At 34.7% G+C, this 16,751-nt stretch overlaps 1 protein-coding gene and 1 non-coding gene across 2 annotated transcripts in view; one reads left to right on the top strand and one right to left on the bottom strand.

Moving 5' to 3' along the window:
- THSD7A (thrombospondin type 1 domain containing 7A) overlaps nt 1-16,751 on the top strand; it is a 675,175-nt gene that overhangs the window by 302,134 nt on the left and 356,290 nt on the right. The window lies entirely within an intron of this gene.
- On the bottom strand, nt 13,789-13,900 carry LOC131400678 (U6 spliceosomal RNA). Its single transcript, XR_009217400.1, has one exon. It is a non-coding gene; the product is annotated as a U6 spliceosomal RNA (small nuclear RNA).

The following is a 16,751-nucleotide window of genomic DNA, read 5'->3' as shown; positions in this document are numbered from 1 at the left end:
TGAATACCGTAGAAATATAAATCTGGTCAGGTGGAACTGGGCCAGACATATGAAAGAAGAATATATGAAATAGAAGATTAGGCAGTGGGAAAACAGTCGAGTATTTCAAGAGGAGAGTAACAACATCAAATTTGTGTTTTAAGATTAACATAGCATAATCACCAAGAAAGAACAGTGGAAGGAGAAGACTAAAGATGGCTGCATCATGATTGCAGTAATACAGGCAAGAGATATTAGTGACATAAGTTTGGTGGGTTTATAGAAATGATTGGGAAGGATTAGATGTGGAAGATTATTCAAAGGTTGATTAAAGAATTGTAGGATTGTGGTGTCATTAAGAGAGAGAGGGAAAACAGAAAAACCTACTTTGTAGGGAAGATGATGAGTTGGTTTTGGATGTAATGGCTTTGCAATGATGGCAGGACATTCAGTTGGACATTTGAGCAGGCATTGGAAATCTGGAACTGGTGCTTGAGAGTGGGTGTGTTTGGAAAGATGAGTAAGCTATTTCTTGAGTAGTGAGAATGCAATTTATGAGTATGGAAACGCCGTTCCACTTTGAGTCATTCTTTAATCCAGAAGATGGAGAGTGAATAAAGAAAGAAAAGAAGATGAAAGATCTTAGGGCAACATCTTTGGAGCAAGGGAGAACAGAAACTGGAGAAGAAGGAAGAGAACGTGGAGAATACAGCATTAGAGAAGACTGAGGAGGAGAGAGTACATCACAGAAGGAAGGCGTGGTCAGGAGTGACGATGCTCCTAAAGAAATTGAGGAGATTGAGAGTTAAGAAAAGGCCGTTAGGGTTACAGATAGGTTCGCTGATAACTATCTAGAGTAGTTGTAGTTCATCAGTGAGGGCAGAATCCAGCCTGCAAGTGGTAAATACCTGTGAAGGGCAGGCATGGGATGTAAATGAAACAAGCTGACCCGGTAAGGATGGTAACAACCAGGAGGAGAGTGCGCATCTTACTTTTTTTTCATAGACTTTATTTTTTAGGGCAGTTTTAGGTTCACAGCAAAACTGAGTGGATAGTACAGAGAGTTCACATATATCCTTTGCATTCACCAACGCACAGCCTCCCCTACTATCAGTATCCCACACCAGAGTGGTAGATTTGTTAAAACTGATGAACCTACATTGACCCATCCTGTTCATCCTTCCCTCCCACCTAACACGTGGCAACCACTGATAATTTTACTGTCTCCATAGTTTTGACTTTTCCAGAATGTCAAATACTTGGAATCATGCAGTATGTAGCCTTTTCAGATTGGCTTCTTTCATTCAGTAGTGTGCATTTAAATTTTCTCCATGTCTTTTTATGGCTTGGTAGCTCATTTCTTTTTCTTTGTTTTTTTTTTTTTTTGAGGAAGATTGGCCCTGTGCTAACATCTGTTGCCAATCTTCCTCTTTCTTTTTTCTCCCCAAAGCCCCAGTATGTAGTTGTGTATCATAGTTGTAGAGTTGTAGCTCTTCTATGTGGGACGCCACCTCAGCATGGCTTGATGAGCGGTGAGTAGGTCCACACCAGGATCCAAACTGGTGAACGCCAGGCTGCCAAAGTGGAATGCGTGAACTTAACCACTGCGCCACCAGGCCAGCCCCAATAGCGCATTTCTTTTTAACACTGAATAATATTCCATTGTCTGGTTGTACCACATTTTTTTTTTTTTTCTGCTGAGGAAGATTCGACCTGAGTTAATGTCTGTTGCCAGTCCTCCTCTTTTTTCGCTTGGGAAAGATTAGCCCTAAGCTAACACCTGTGCCACTCTTCCTCTATTTTTTTTATATGTGGGACACTTCCACAGCCACTCACTCATGACTGGTGAGTGGAGTAGGTCCGCGCCTGGGATCCTAATCCATGAACCTGGGCCACCAAAGTGAGGTGCGCAGAACTTTAACTACTAGGCCACGGGGCAGGCCCTGGGTGTACCACATTTTATTTATCCATTCACCTACTGAAGGACATCTTGGTCATTTCCAAGTTTTGGCAATTATGAATAAAGCTGTTATAAACATCTGTGTGCAGTTTTCTGTGTGGACCTAAGTTTTCAACTCTTTTGGATAAGTACTAAGGAGTGTGATTGCTGGATCATATGGTAAAAGTTTGTTTAGTTTGATAAGAAATTGCCAAACTGTCTTCCAAAGTGGCTGTACCTTTTTGCATTCCCATCAGCAATGAATGAGAGTTAGTGTTGTTCCACATTCTCGATAGCATTTGATATTGTCAGTGTTTTGGATGTTAACCATTCAAATAGGTGTGTAATGGTATCTCGTTGTTGAAATTTGCAATTTCCTAATGACATGTGATGTGGAGCATCTTTTCATATGCTTATTTGCCATTTGTATATCTTCTTTGGTGAGGTGTCTATTAAGATCTTTGGCCCATTTTTTAATCAGGTTATTTGTTTTCTTATTGCTGAGTTTTACGAGTTATTTGCATATTTTGAATAACAGTCCTTTATCAGCTGTCTTTTGAAAATATTTTCTCCCTGTCTGTGGTTCATATTCTAATTCTCTAATTCTCTTTAGCAGACATTTTTCTGCTAAAGGAAATGAAGTCCAGATTATCAATGGTTTCTTTCGTGAATTGTACCTTTGATGTTGTATCTAAAAAGTCATCACTATACCCAAGGTCATCCAGATTTTCTCCTATGTTATTTTCTAGGAGTTTTGTAGTTTTATGTTTTACGTTTAGACTACGATCCATTTTGAGTTAATTTTTGTGAAGGGTGTGCGATCTGTGTCTAGATTCTTTTGTTTGTTTGTTTGTTTTTGCCTGTGGCTATCTAGCACCATTTGTTGAAAAGACTGTCTTTTCTGCATTGTATTGTTTGCCTCAATTTCAAAAGCGGCCATTATACAACTTCAACTGTGTTGCTTTCAGGAAGTATGCATCAGTCCAATGTTCCCTCATCTTTGTATGTTTTGATGAACACAGAAATCCAAATAAGCCAGCATTTTCTAATGCTTAAGTGTTGGTAATTAATTTAAAATTTCTGTAAACTATTTAGAGCCAAGCACAGTAGCTCTTGGTATTAATATGTCCTAAGGGCCTAAGGGCCACCAGTTTTTGACCACTGCTTTGTATGAATGGTTGGTTACAAAACAGGGATAGCAAACGTATATAGTTTAATGTTTTAGTTTTTGTCGGGTGGGTGTGGGGGGAGGGAGAGATTAAAGAAAGGTATCCATTAATATCATATTGGTTTATAAGTAACAAAAATCAAACTACAGTAGTCTTTGTTTGTAAATGATAGTTTATTATTCCATTAGCAAGAACACTGGAGTGAGGCATCCAGAGAGTTCTGTGGCTGAAAAATGTATCAAGGTCCCAGGTGCTTTCTGCTCTTCTACTTCACCTTTCTTAGCATTTTTTTGGTAAGGTCATGGCTTATTGTTGCAAGATAGCTGCTGCACCTCTAGACTTAACAACCACATTCTAGGCAGGAAGAGTTGGGGGGGCAAAGAGAGAAAAGTTATTTCTCCTGGCAAGTCTTTACCTTTCTTTTTAATGAGGGAATCTCTCTCCCAGGGTTTTCTAGCTACATTTATTTGGCCACAACCACATAGCATGGCTATTCATGACTGTAAGGGAGGATGCATAATTGAGTAATTGGGTTTGCTTATCTCTACTAGAGAGGAAGGTAAGAGAGAATAGGGTTAATGATGACTTTTGTGTGGTTGGTCCAGTATCTGCCACAGTGTAGTGCTGGGAAAGGAGTGAGTATAAAAATTAAAAAAAAAAAAAAAAATTCTAGAACAGGATGAAGGATATTTGAAAAAGGAACAATTGAAGATTCAAAAGAAAAGGAAATAATAAGTGAAATTATTCTTTAAGGAGAGAAAGGGGAAAGAAATGGGTTAATATGAAGAGATACTCCATAATGGATAAACCAGTTTAAAGGAAATCATTTTAGATTGAAATGGGAAATGAGATTGAGGGGGAAGCAGAGAATTGTCTCAAAGATCTAGTGAAAGGTGAATTAAAGATTAAAAATTAGCCCTAAAAGCCCATTTGAGTTTTGAGTGTCGTTTTGTAGAACAAAAGATTAACCTGTTACTGTCTTCATTAAAGCTTGGCAAACTGATAGCAACTGTATGTGAATTCAGTTGAGGGTAGGATATATTCAATGTTTGTAATTGGAAAAGAAGATATGGTATAAAATATAAAGAATACATATGAGTGAATTCAAAGTGCTTATTAGAACATTATTTTAATAATCAATAATGGATTCCAGGAATATGGAAGAAATAGAAGCATAATGGGACACACAATGTGCTAAGGGAATAGGAAATATTTGAGGGACAGGATTAACAATAAAGCTTAAGAGCAGGTAAAAATGGTAATGAGCAGATGAAATAAGATATAATATTTTACACTCTATGAAACACTACATATTATGAGAAACCTCCCTTTACGAAATGTAAATGCTAAATAAAACATAGTCTAACATTAAAAAGTCGGGGTGAATTCACAAGAATGGAAAGGAAATTTGAAGGGACAAAAATAAAATGAGACTGAAATTCAGAGCCATTAACTCTACAGTGAAGCCAAGGCTGACTTGGAGTGTTTACAAATATAGTAATCAGGGAATCTAGATTTTTGTAAAAAGCTGAGGACAAAAGAAAAGGCTATGGAAATGGGAGAAGTAGGCAGTTGGAATTGAGACCTCCCACTTAAAGCTCAGACGTGCGAAGAGCTACACCCCTCATAGAGAGTGTTATAATTATAGGTCTCCATCTCATATGCTTGAAGTTCAAAATTGTACTACCTAACAAAGTGAGAAATTAATTTACAGCAGTCCCATTTGAATCCCTTAGGATACGTGGTAAAAGCTACCACAAACCCAGAATTTACAGTATTCCTATAGCCTGAATATATGATCACAGTCTAAAATTGCAGTACACAGGGGCCAGCCCCGTGGCTTAGTGGTTAAGTGCACATGCTCTGCTACTGGCAGCCTGGTTTCGGATCCCGGGTGCACACTGATGCAGGAGTTATCTGGCCATGCTGAGGTGGCGTCCCATGTACAGCAGCTAGAAGGATGTGCACTTATGACATACAACGATCTACTAGGGGAGAGAAAGGGAAAAAAAGGAGGAGGATTGGCAATAGATGTTAGTTCAGGGCCGGTCTTCCTCAGCAAAAAGAGAAGGATTGGCATGGATGTTAGCTCAGGGCTGATCTTCCTCACACACACACACACACACACACAAAAAAATTAAAAAAAAAAAAATTGCAGTACATACACATAAAAGTCCCCCATGACTAAGACTAAAGAGAAACTACAGACAGCATTATCAACATAGACTTCCACAAATTTCAGTGAATGGAATTGGCCACAGTCTATAAAATAAGTATGTTTAGAATGATTAAAAAATTAAATATGGAATGAAAACTTCTGAGAACAGAAAAAGATGCTCTCCAAGAAGAACAGGTATATTTGAAAGGGAAAGAAATTTTTAAAAATAGTAATAATTGAAATTAGGACTCAGTGGATCTTAATTAACAGAAGATTAGATGTGGATTAATAATTAGTTAAATGAAAGAAGATGAAGAAATTAATGCAGCAAAAACTGTTGGAAATTATGGAAGAAGTTGAGGGACATGGAGAGAAAAAATGAGATGATGTAACATATATCTAATTGGAATTTCAGATAGCAATATTTGAAGAAATATTGGTTGAGAATTTTCCAGAATTGATGAAAGATCTACCTCTTAAGATTCAAGGAGCTTTAACAAAAAATCTCAGTCAGAATAAAAAAATACACATATATGGGTTTCTGGCAGTAATCACAAGCAAATATTAACAATAATTCTCTTTAGCAAGATTAGGAAGAGAGCCTGGTTTCAGAGGAGAAGGTATTCACTTTTATTTTGTAACTTTCTTTGCAATTTAAATTTGTTAATTTTGCAGTCAACAGGGATTATTTTTAAACTTCCTTATCTTTAAAGAAACTAATACATGTTATAAAAAATGAACAGATAATAAGTGGGTAGTTATGGCCTGTATTAATTAACTGATGAGCCAAAGGGGAATTCTTTTTGCATTTTTAAATTTCATTTGAATTCTCCTAAAAGAAGAACATTTTTATTGCATTTTTGACATGGGGAGACAAATATTTCCTCTTTGTCACTATAGAGTATATCTAAGAAGGCAATGTTGCTTTGACATTTCTGGACTATTATGTTTGTTGTTTTATAGAAATTGTAATATAGCAGCTGCAGCCATTGCTCCAGCTTGATCCTCTCTAACTCATTAGTTAGTTGACTTCTAACTGCCCAAATCTGTATTTATTTGTCTGAGAGCTTTCTCTGGCCACTAAAGTCTGCTTTTCCTGCCTGTGGAAGAGGCCAAAAATGCTAGGAAATTAACGTTCCTGGCAGGAGCTCTCAAACAATGGTCGATGAGGGTTGTTGTATAAATACCCCAGCTCCCTTGCTCCTCAGTGGGATGACTGTGAGTCATTAATTCTATATTGGCTCTCAAAGTTTCCCTGATGAGATTAAGCTTCAGTTGCTTTCAGTGATAGCCAATTTAACTTTGCACCCTTCATTGGCTGTCTCCTTCTGTTTCTACAATGTTTCCTTTACCAGAAAATAAATTGTGCACACTCAAGTCATTATATTGGAGTTTGCTTCTGCAGGAACCATAACTAAAACAAAAAGTGCATAGATTTTCTGTTTTCGTGATCAAGATTCCAATAAAATAGATATTCACTAGTCATTCCAGTAAAGTGGAAAAACTTACAGAATGTGGGCATTCATTATAGAAAAGTATTCCAAAAAAACCTTGTAACATTGCAAAGAAGTCCCTAATACTGCAGCAGTCATTCCCCCCGCTTTTTATAGCCATGGATGCCACAGCAAAGCATTTCATGGCAGAAAGTAGGAGAGAATCACAGACATAATTGTTTTTTATTCTACATTTATGTTTGTCTTTTAAAGCCACTATTAAAGCAGTTTCTGGCCTCAATTTAGTCAAGACCTTTGGTTAATTTAGATGATTACTATTCACTCAAGTTTGAAAATTTCAATGAAACAGACTTTAGGTTGTGATTTCTGTCATCTCTGATACTTAATGGTCATTGCTTTTCTTCTTTCCTAAATGTAAGTTTGCAGTTCATTTGGCCAACTACTAGAGGTTCTGAGAATGATTGACTGCTTTTTCCAGAGTGTGTGTGCGTGTGTGTGTGTGTGTGTGTGTGTGTGTTTAATTAAAAGCTTTCTTTGTGTTCTGCAATAAAGACATCACAGACCCATCTCTAAAAATATTTTTTCCTGTTGAATCCTAACATCGGGCTGATCATTTATGGCAATCTGGCAGATCATTATAACCATGGCAGATGGCATCAGACTCTAATCAGAAAATCCAAACTGAAGGTTCTGGATTTTCCTTATCTTTGTATCTGTAACAGTTCGTGGCCAAAGGTGATTTTGCCCCTCAGGGAACATTGTTCGACGTCTGCAAACACTTTTTATCATCATACTTGGAGCAGAGGAGAGAATGGTGGCACTGGCGTCTGGCTGGTCAAGGCCAAGGATGTTGCTAAGCATCTCGTGATGCAGAGGAAAGCTCCCTGCAACAAAGAATGTGTAGAGTAGAGCTTGGGAAACCCTGGTTTATATGTTAGAAGAATTTGCGCATTTTTCTTTTAATTTACAGCTACTTAAAATATTCAGATATAATTTTGCAGTAAATTTTTGGAGATAGAAACCTTCAATAACTAGATTTCAAAATAGGGAAGAAGAATTGTGGTGTTCTCAGTATAAAGCCAAATCCTACTGTTACCTTTTGTTGTTTATTTGTTAGTATCTCAAACAGATGTTCACTCGACATACAAGTAAGAGAAACACGTGGCTTGGCAGATCTTTCCAATTTAGGATCAACCTAGGTTTTGATAAGATCTTTTTCATTTGTAGCAAACACATGAACCATGTATGGGATAAAATGGATTCTGGGGAAAGGTGTAAATTGGATTTCTACATGGGAGAACAGGTTGCAGCATGACCTTCCCTTTCTCTATCTCCTGACCTTGTAGAGTGCTTTATACAGAATATTCTTCGGCTCTCTCATACCTAGAACCCATGTTTTGATTCTCTATCCAGGATATTTTATTGCTATATAATGCTCTCCATAAAATTAAAGCTCTCATTGTGTTAATTATCCATTGCTATGTAAAAAAATACTCTAAAACAGTGGCTTAAAAAAATAAACACTTATTTCACACAGTTTCTGTGGGTCAGGAATCTGGGGAATGGATTAACAGGATGATTCTGGCATAGGATCTCTCATGAGATTGCAGTCAAGATGTTGGGTGGAGCTACAGTCATCTGAAGGCTTGACTGGCACTAGAGAATCCAGTTTCAGGGTGGCTCACTCACATGCCCAGCAAGTCAGATCTGGCTGTTGCCTGGAGACCTCAGTGTCTTGCCGCACGGACCTCTATATAGGGCTGCTTGAGTGTCCTCAAAGCATGGCAGCTGGCTTCTACCAGAACTAGTGAGCTAAGAGAGAGCAAGGCATAAACCAAAATATTTTTCATGACCTAGCCACAGAAGTCAAAAACTGTCATTTCCAGAATATTTGATTAGTTACATAGGTCAGCCTTATTCAGTGTGGGAGGAAACTACACAAGACACAGAAACCAGGAGGTATAGATCATTGGGAGCGTCTGTGATTCTGGTCTCTACACTGCTGATATATTTGATAAAATATTTTACTACAATTAGCCCAAGTTTTTACTTCTTTCTATATGTCACAGAATATGTTCATAAATTATTTAGTTGTGTTTTATATTAATTCTGCAACCCATTGATTGATGACTTGAAAAGGAAAGAGACTAGAAATAGAGAAATCAATAAACAAGTTAATATAACGATTCATTCAAAGGAGGATGAGGACCAGGCCTGTAGAAGCAGAAATAAACATTGAGTGGTGAGAGAAGAATGGGAAGATGTGAGGTTGAATAAATAAGCTTGGGATTTAAATTAGAGGCATTAACTGCAGATCGTTCTGAGAACTTTTGCCTCTGCTTATAGAAAGAACATGACCTTAAGTAAGAAAAAAACACAGGTAAAGAGTACTTTTGAATGAATCTAGTTTTGATCCTCATGACCTTGATATGTCAGACAAAGAAAGTGAGATTAAAATATTCAGGAAGCAGCTGGAAACTTGGATCTGTTATATGGGAGTGGACACCTAATTAGAGATCTTGTTTGGGAATTAACTGCTAATAGGGATAAAGTGGATGAAGTTGAAAGAGAGAGAGATAAGAAGAGAACATTAACATTCAGCAGGAGTGGACATTTCTGAAAGGTGGATGAAATACTTCTTTGTAGTACACTATAGAATTGGTGGAGTAAATGCTCTTTCACAATTCAAGTAACTTGGTATACTGAAAAGGACATCACATTAGGTGTCAACCCTATCTCTGGTACTAACTAGCAGATTGATCTTTGGCAAATCATTTAATTTCATTTATCCTTACTTTTCACACCTGTTAGAGACATAACCTAGGAAATCTCTACAGTACATCTAGGTCAAAAAGTTAATGATACTAATTATGTTTACATTTGTTATATGTGAATGCTAATAGTCTTGTTCATAGGATTGGTATAAGAACAAAATGAGAATGTATGTGCAAGTGCTTTGTAAATTATTATTAATGCAGAGTCTCTATGGTGTTTAAAAATTTAATAAGGATATTATACAGTTTGTATATATAGCTTGTCGAATCAGTGGTATATTTCTCAGTATATGATTTTAATGTGACAATTTCTGTTCACATGAAAATAGTTTCTAAAAAAATGTAGTGTGCAGTTATTTTCTTTTAATTGTCCCTCTAGGCATGAGTTTATACTCAGAGATCATTATTCATAATTTTAAAAGTGCTTCATCAGTTTTTAAAGGTACTTTTATTTCTAAGCTGGTGAATTTTCTAAAAGAAACTTACTCTTCTCTTCTTGCCCTACTCTCCCATCTTCTTTTCTGTTTCCATTTAGTTTGATCTCCTCAAAAATTAGAGACTCAATATATTGAGCTTTATTTTGTTGCTGCTATTAACCAAGTACAATTCTTTAAAAAATAGATATGAAAATATAGATACCCATTAAATAAGTGTCACAACTTGGTTTGTCATAACTAAAGCATTATCTAGTGAGGGATAATGAATGGCTTCATTTTTGAACAAAGTGTTACAATATGAGGAGGATGTTTTTATCGTTTAGGAACAGGAATCTACTTAGTAGATTATCTTTTCCAAAGCTCCATCTAGAAACTGACACCCCAAGTCTGTTAATGTATCTCCTACACAGAGAAGGGTTTTCTTGCTGTAGAACCAAGTGCAATTTTAACAGCTTCCATAGTGTGACGTATTCAGCATTATAATAGAAAAAATATACCAAGTTCAAAAGGGAGCCAAGGCACGATTCTCATACCAGTTATTTTATTCCTGTTACACGTTATTAATTTAATATAGATTTGTTGAATTTGTCTTAACTAATTCCTTCCTTACATCCATGGGCTTTAAGTGGTAGGGAATTCTATAATTGGACTTTTTATCCTAGATGAACATTGGAAATTTAGAAGACACACAAATAGGTAAGACCTAGGAATCATCTTCTCCTTTCCCTCCTCTAAGACCTGGTAAGGGGGATGACTTGCCCACATAGGTAGAGCCTCCGAATCATGTTAAAATACACTATGCTGTAGATGCTGGCCACAATTGGTTCAAGGCTACAAGGTAAAGTGTGTGTGTAGGTGTGAATTTAATTTACATTTGAAACATGGCTTTTGTTACATTGTTATGGCAGAATGATGGGCTTTCCTGTCAGTTTATTGGGTCTATTGGCTCTAATATCCCCTGTGCTGTTGGACATGTGAGCATTATCTTTATTGAATTTTGGTCTCTTCGTGAAAAAAAAGTGTAGTGAGTCTCTTGAAAATGTTATCAAATGGCACCAAATGTTCCCTTCTGATGGTTGAAACAACTATAAGTTTGCATCCTGTAAGAGAAATGGGCTTTTCAGAAATTGAGCTGAGCAATTTGTATTACTTTTTACATTTCTCTTACACATTATCTCTCGTGATTTGCTGTCATGCAAAATAAGCATCACTTTCCGTTCTGTTCTCGAAAATGATAAATTATATTTTTTAATGTTTTTATAACAATTGAGAATATATGCAGAATGAATGCCTAAATGAACAAATGTAGGATGGTTAAACTTCCCCATGTTAAATCAACTGCAAAATCTATAGCAATGTTTCAAAAGCTAATAGTGGTGCCACTGATGGCTGCAATGCCTTAAATTTAAACTGGGCTTGATAAGAAAGAACCACTAATAATTGGCACTTCATAATTGTAAACAACTCGGAATACTTTCAAGCTCTTCAGCGTTAGCACTTTTATATGAAAATGATTTTATTGATTGTCAGAACGTGTCTTTGGCTCTTTTAGAACACTTCTATAATGTTCCATCAGTTCATTCAATACGCAGTTATAATGTCTACATTTTCAAAAGCTGATTTTTAAAAAATTTTCAAATCGAGTATGACGAATGGAAAGATAAAATCCCAAGTTTTACAAAACATAGCAAATGTTAAAACAGAAGAATCCAAAAGAGAGAAACATGATGTATTGCTTCATCCCCCATAATATGCATTTCAAGTAGCTTCTATATAAAGTCATAAAACAGAAAATGAGATCTGACTATAGTGGACCACCCTTTCTGTTAGCAAATAAGGTTGTGAATAGTGACCAGATAATAAAGGGAGGGCTTTTTTTTTTTTTTCTCTCTAGGGAATTCTGAAAAATTATAAAGCCTTCAACATTTTCCTTCCAGGCATTGTAGTCACAGCAGCTTGATGTGTTCCATTATTGGACTCATTTTTCATATGCAGATTCAGTCTCTGGGGCAAAATTTCATATGTGAGGTTAGAACAGCTTCTTCTACAAATTTGTTAACTGCCCTGGAGGAGAAAATGAAACATATGCCCTAACTTTCATGTTTCAGATCTTTGGTGGTCTGGAAAGAGGCAATTTTTTTTTCCCCCGATAGAAGCTATCCAGAGAATCATTTTCAGTTTGCTTCATTGAAATTGCAACTCCCTTGGGCCAATCATGTCTTAGGAAACATCTGCCTCACCCTCAGAAGAGGTCTACAAAGGAAGACTACTCTACTAAAAACTAACCTTTTAAAAGAATACCAGATCTCGTTTCTTTTACTTACCAAATGTACCTTTTTAATTACAGTAGTGAGGGCATATTTTTGAGAAAATTTAGAAAATAGGTAACTATAATTTGAATGTTCGTATTTTTAATTAATCTATGGAACATTTTGTTGGAGTCCTTTTTTATTTTTTAAAATTGTGGTAAAATATGCATAACAAAATTTATCATTTTCACCATTTTTAAGTGTACATTTCTGTGGCAATAAGTGTGTTCACATTGTTGTGAACCAGCACCATCATCCATCTTCAGAGTACTTTTCATCTTGCAAAACTGAAACTCTGTACCCATTAAACAATAACTTCCCATTCCCTCCTCCCCTCGGGCCCTGAAAATTACCGTTCTACTGTCTGTCTCTATGAACTTGACTATTCTAGGTACAGTGGTCCCCGCTTATCCACAGTTTTGTTTTCGTAGTTTCAGTTACCTGCAGTCAACTGATTCGAAAATATTAAATGTAAAATTCCAGAAATAAAAAACTCATGAGTTTTAAATTGTGTGCCATTCTTAGTAGTGTGATGAAATCTTACATCGTTCCCCTCGGTCCCACCTGGGATGTGAATCATCCCTTTGTCCAGCGTATTTACACTGATTTCAATTCTTTGGGATATATACCCAGAACTGGAATTGGTGAATCATATGGTAATCCTATTTTTATTTTTTTGAGTAAACTCTACTGTTTTTCACAAGCTTGTACCATTTTACATTCTTATCAACAGCACACAAGGATTCCAATTTCTCCACATCCTTGCCAACACTTGTTATTTTAGTTTTTTAAAAAAATAATAGCCATCTTAATGGATGTGTTTATTCCATTTTTTATTACAAATAATAGTGCAGTAAACAATCTTTTACTTAAGTCTTATATGTTTATTTTCTTAGAATAATTTCTAGATAGAGATTTACTGGCATAAAGGCAAGGCAAGGCTAATTGTATGATTCTTAACCAATTGTTGTACAAATTATTGTTCTAATTTATGCTCCTGCTAGCAGTATGTGAGGGCCACTTTCACCAAATACTTGCCCCAATACTGATTATTATTATTTAAGTTTGGGTAATTTTATTGTTGAAACAGTATATTATTTTAATTTGCAGATTATTAGGTAAATTGGATTCTTTATAATTTCTGGCCATTTACTTGTGTCCGTGTGTGCATTTTTGTGAATGGTCTCTTCATGCCATTTGTTCATTATTCTCTGTGGGTTATTTTTTTTCATATCATAAATAATGGCTTTTTATTAACCGCTGTATATGCAATTTTTCTTCTTAATATATTTTTTAAATTTTACCATGTACAAATTCAAAGTCTGATGCATTCAAATATGTTTGATTTTTCTTCTTTGTGTAATAATTCATTATTTTCATATTTAGAAAGTCATTTCTCACTGTCTATAATGATTGTTAAATATTTCTCCTAATGCTGTTATTGTTTAGTATTGATTTTACATTTTTTTTTTTAAATTTTTTGTTTATTGCAGTAACATTGGTTTATGACATTGTAAAAATTTCAGGTATACATCATTGTACTTCTATTTCTGCATAGATTACATCATGAAAAATATGGAACGCTTCACGAATTTGCGTGTCATAAGGTCCTTACGCAGGGGCCATGCTAATCTTCTCTGTATCGTTCCAATTTTAGTATATGTGCTGCTGAAGCGAGCACTTGATTTTACATTTAACTGTTACATTTATGTGGAATTTATTTTCTGTTAATGCAGACTCTAAGGAAGTATCTTTTAATATCTCAAAAATATTCATCCTTTCATTTCCAACAAACGTGGTGATGCCTTTAGTACAGACCAAATTCTTAGGTACACAGAGTCTTACTTAGGCTCTTCATTCTATTTCACTAATATTATTGTTGATTCCTGCATGAGTATCAGTGTTATTATTAAACTTTAAAAAAAATGTTTCTTTTAAAACATAATTTGGCCTCATTGCTACACTTCTTCCAGACTTGGCTGTTGTTGGACTTTTATTCTTCAACGTAAACTTTAGAGTCACTTTTTCAAACTCCAGGAAAAAATATCGCTGGAATTTTCATTGGGAATTGCTTAGAGTAATCTGAGAATAACTGCAGTCTTTATAATATCAATTCAGTATATAGTCATGCATCACTTAACAGGGATTATGTTCTGGGAAATGCATCATTAGGCGATTCATCATTGTACTTAACGTTGTATAGTGTACTTACACAAACCTAGATGGTATAGCCTTATAGCATAGTAAATACATAAACCAGTAACATAGTCATTTATTTTCATTATCAAGTATTATGTTCTCTACGTAATTGTATGTGCTGTACTTTTATATGACTGGCAGCGCAGTAGGTTTGTTTACACCAGCATCACCACAAACACGTGAGTAATGCATTGCGCTATGAAGTGATGATGGCTATGACATCACTAGGCAACAGGAATTTTCCAGCTGTATTATAATCTTATGGGACCACCATCATATATGCGGTACATTGTTGACTGAAACGTCGTTATACAGTGCGTGACTGTAGATTGAAATTTGATGACTGTCACTTCATTTTCAATGTTTTAAATAAGCTATTTTGCATTGGCTATATTTATTTTCTATGTATGTCTTGAATTATAAATGTACACTATTTTTTTCACATGCCAGACTTTTCTCTCTGTATTTATAACATCTTTAATGGCTTCATATTCTGTCATGTTTTTATATATTTTTTTCTAATGGGTATTAAATTAAAACTCTTTGATTGTTGTGACCATTTATTCATCTTTATTATAAGTGCCTAGAATGCAATTAGTACCCAAATTTTACCAAGTTGAAAAATGCCGTTGTCGATTTTTATAATTGGGGAGAAATAGTTATAAATATACTAGTGGGCTTTTAAATTATAAGTCATAAAGATGTTTCATAATGTTAATTGATGATGAATCTTTTAATGGTCAATGTTAATATATGTATCTTTTTCAGTCTTGACAAATTAGCCTCTGGGGGAAGAAATTAAAAAGGAAGGATGTTACCGGATACTGGTAGGAAGAAATTATCCCCTCTTTTTTAGCTTTCTGTATCTCAAAAAAAATGCAACATTTTTAAATGTTCACATATTTATTAGGCAAACTTATAGGTACAAATGAATTTCCTTCTTTCACATATAACTATGTTTGATTTTTAAAGATAGAATATATTGCGAAGAATACTGTTTTTTACTGTAACACAAGTGATTTTATCTAGCCAAGAGCTCTTGATATATTTTAGTATATTCAGTATACTTGGAGATAAAGAGTATTAATCTGTAAATATTGACCTTGCTTTGGTAATTTTTTTGCAAAGTGTACATAAATATTCACTATTTTTAAAAAAGGACATGATGTCATGCATATTTTTCTCAAAAACCTGAAGTTTAGAACAAATCATTTAAACCACAGAATCTAGAATTATCTAATGATAATTGTATTTAAGATTCATTTTTCATACTGTATTTAGTCCTTGGAGTAGAACAGAGATTTCTAGGAAAATCTGAGTAATGAGAAAGTTCAAAAGTCAGATTGAAATTATCATTTGTCAGTTTCCAGCTGATCAGATTAGTCCTTTTCCTGGAGAACATTGGTAAAATGTAGCTCACTATCAGGGCTAACCTTGCTTTTTAAAGTTCGCTCTTGACTTTAGAAAAGCAGAAAATGTATTTTGAAATGTCATGTATAGAATGATTTCATCAAGATCAGATATTGAGCAAATCTAAGATTGAACAAGATTATTGTAATTTCAGTTAAAATATAACTCTTGGAATGTTATTATTCCAATTAGCAAAATAAATATTTGGTTTGGCTTCTGAGTGCAACGTTAATTATTTAAACACTAATCACTTAAAATTAACTTTGATCCTTTTATTGATTAAATAAGTCTTTGAGTATGATAAAGTATGGTTCAGATAAGTGAGAATACAATAATTGTATAAAAGTATTCATGATAATTTGATGTTATTTTTTCAAGTATTTTTTAATGCTTTATTTTTTAAATTTAAAGATCACAGAATTGTTGTCAATTCAGTATGTAAAAGAAGAACGAACACATAAGAAATAGTGGTATGAGTGTTTAGATCAGCACTATTCACAGTCAACTTCTAACATGTCTTTTGACATATCTCATAGTATTTCATATTAGCATGAAATGCAATAGTGACAAGGAAGTGCAATTTAAGTTTAGAATAATATAAATGAAATATCTAGTTTTCAAAAATGTTGCTTGTTTACATTATTTAACTTTTAAGATGCTTGAAATTAATGCTATATGTTGCAAGTAATCATAAATATATTTTTAGATTAAAGTTAAGAGAAGTGCTCATTGAAATATTTCTCATTTAGAATTAAGCTCCTAGAGAATAAACTAAATAGAGAATAAACTAAATTTGCAAATATTTATTGGAAGTAAATAAATCAACTAGATATAAATAAGCTGATAAATAGAAATATTTATTGAGATAAAGAGAAAGAAAAGCTGTAAGTAGTACTTTTTAAATAGTAGGAACTCAAGAACTA

Source organism: Diceros bicornis, chromosome 3 (assembly GCF_020826845.1).
Source record: "Diceros bicornis minor isolate mBicDic1 chromosome 3, mDicBic1.mat.cur, whole genome shotgun sequence".
NCBI lineage: Eukaryota > Metazoa > Chordata > Mammalia > Perissodactyla > Rhinocerotidae > Diceros > Diceros bicornis.
This window is presented reverse-complemented; position numbering and strand designations above follow the sequence as displayed.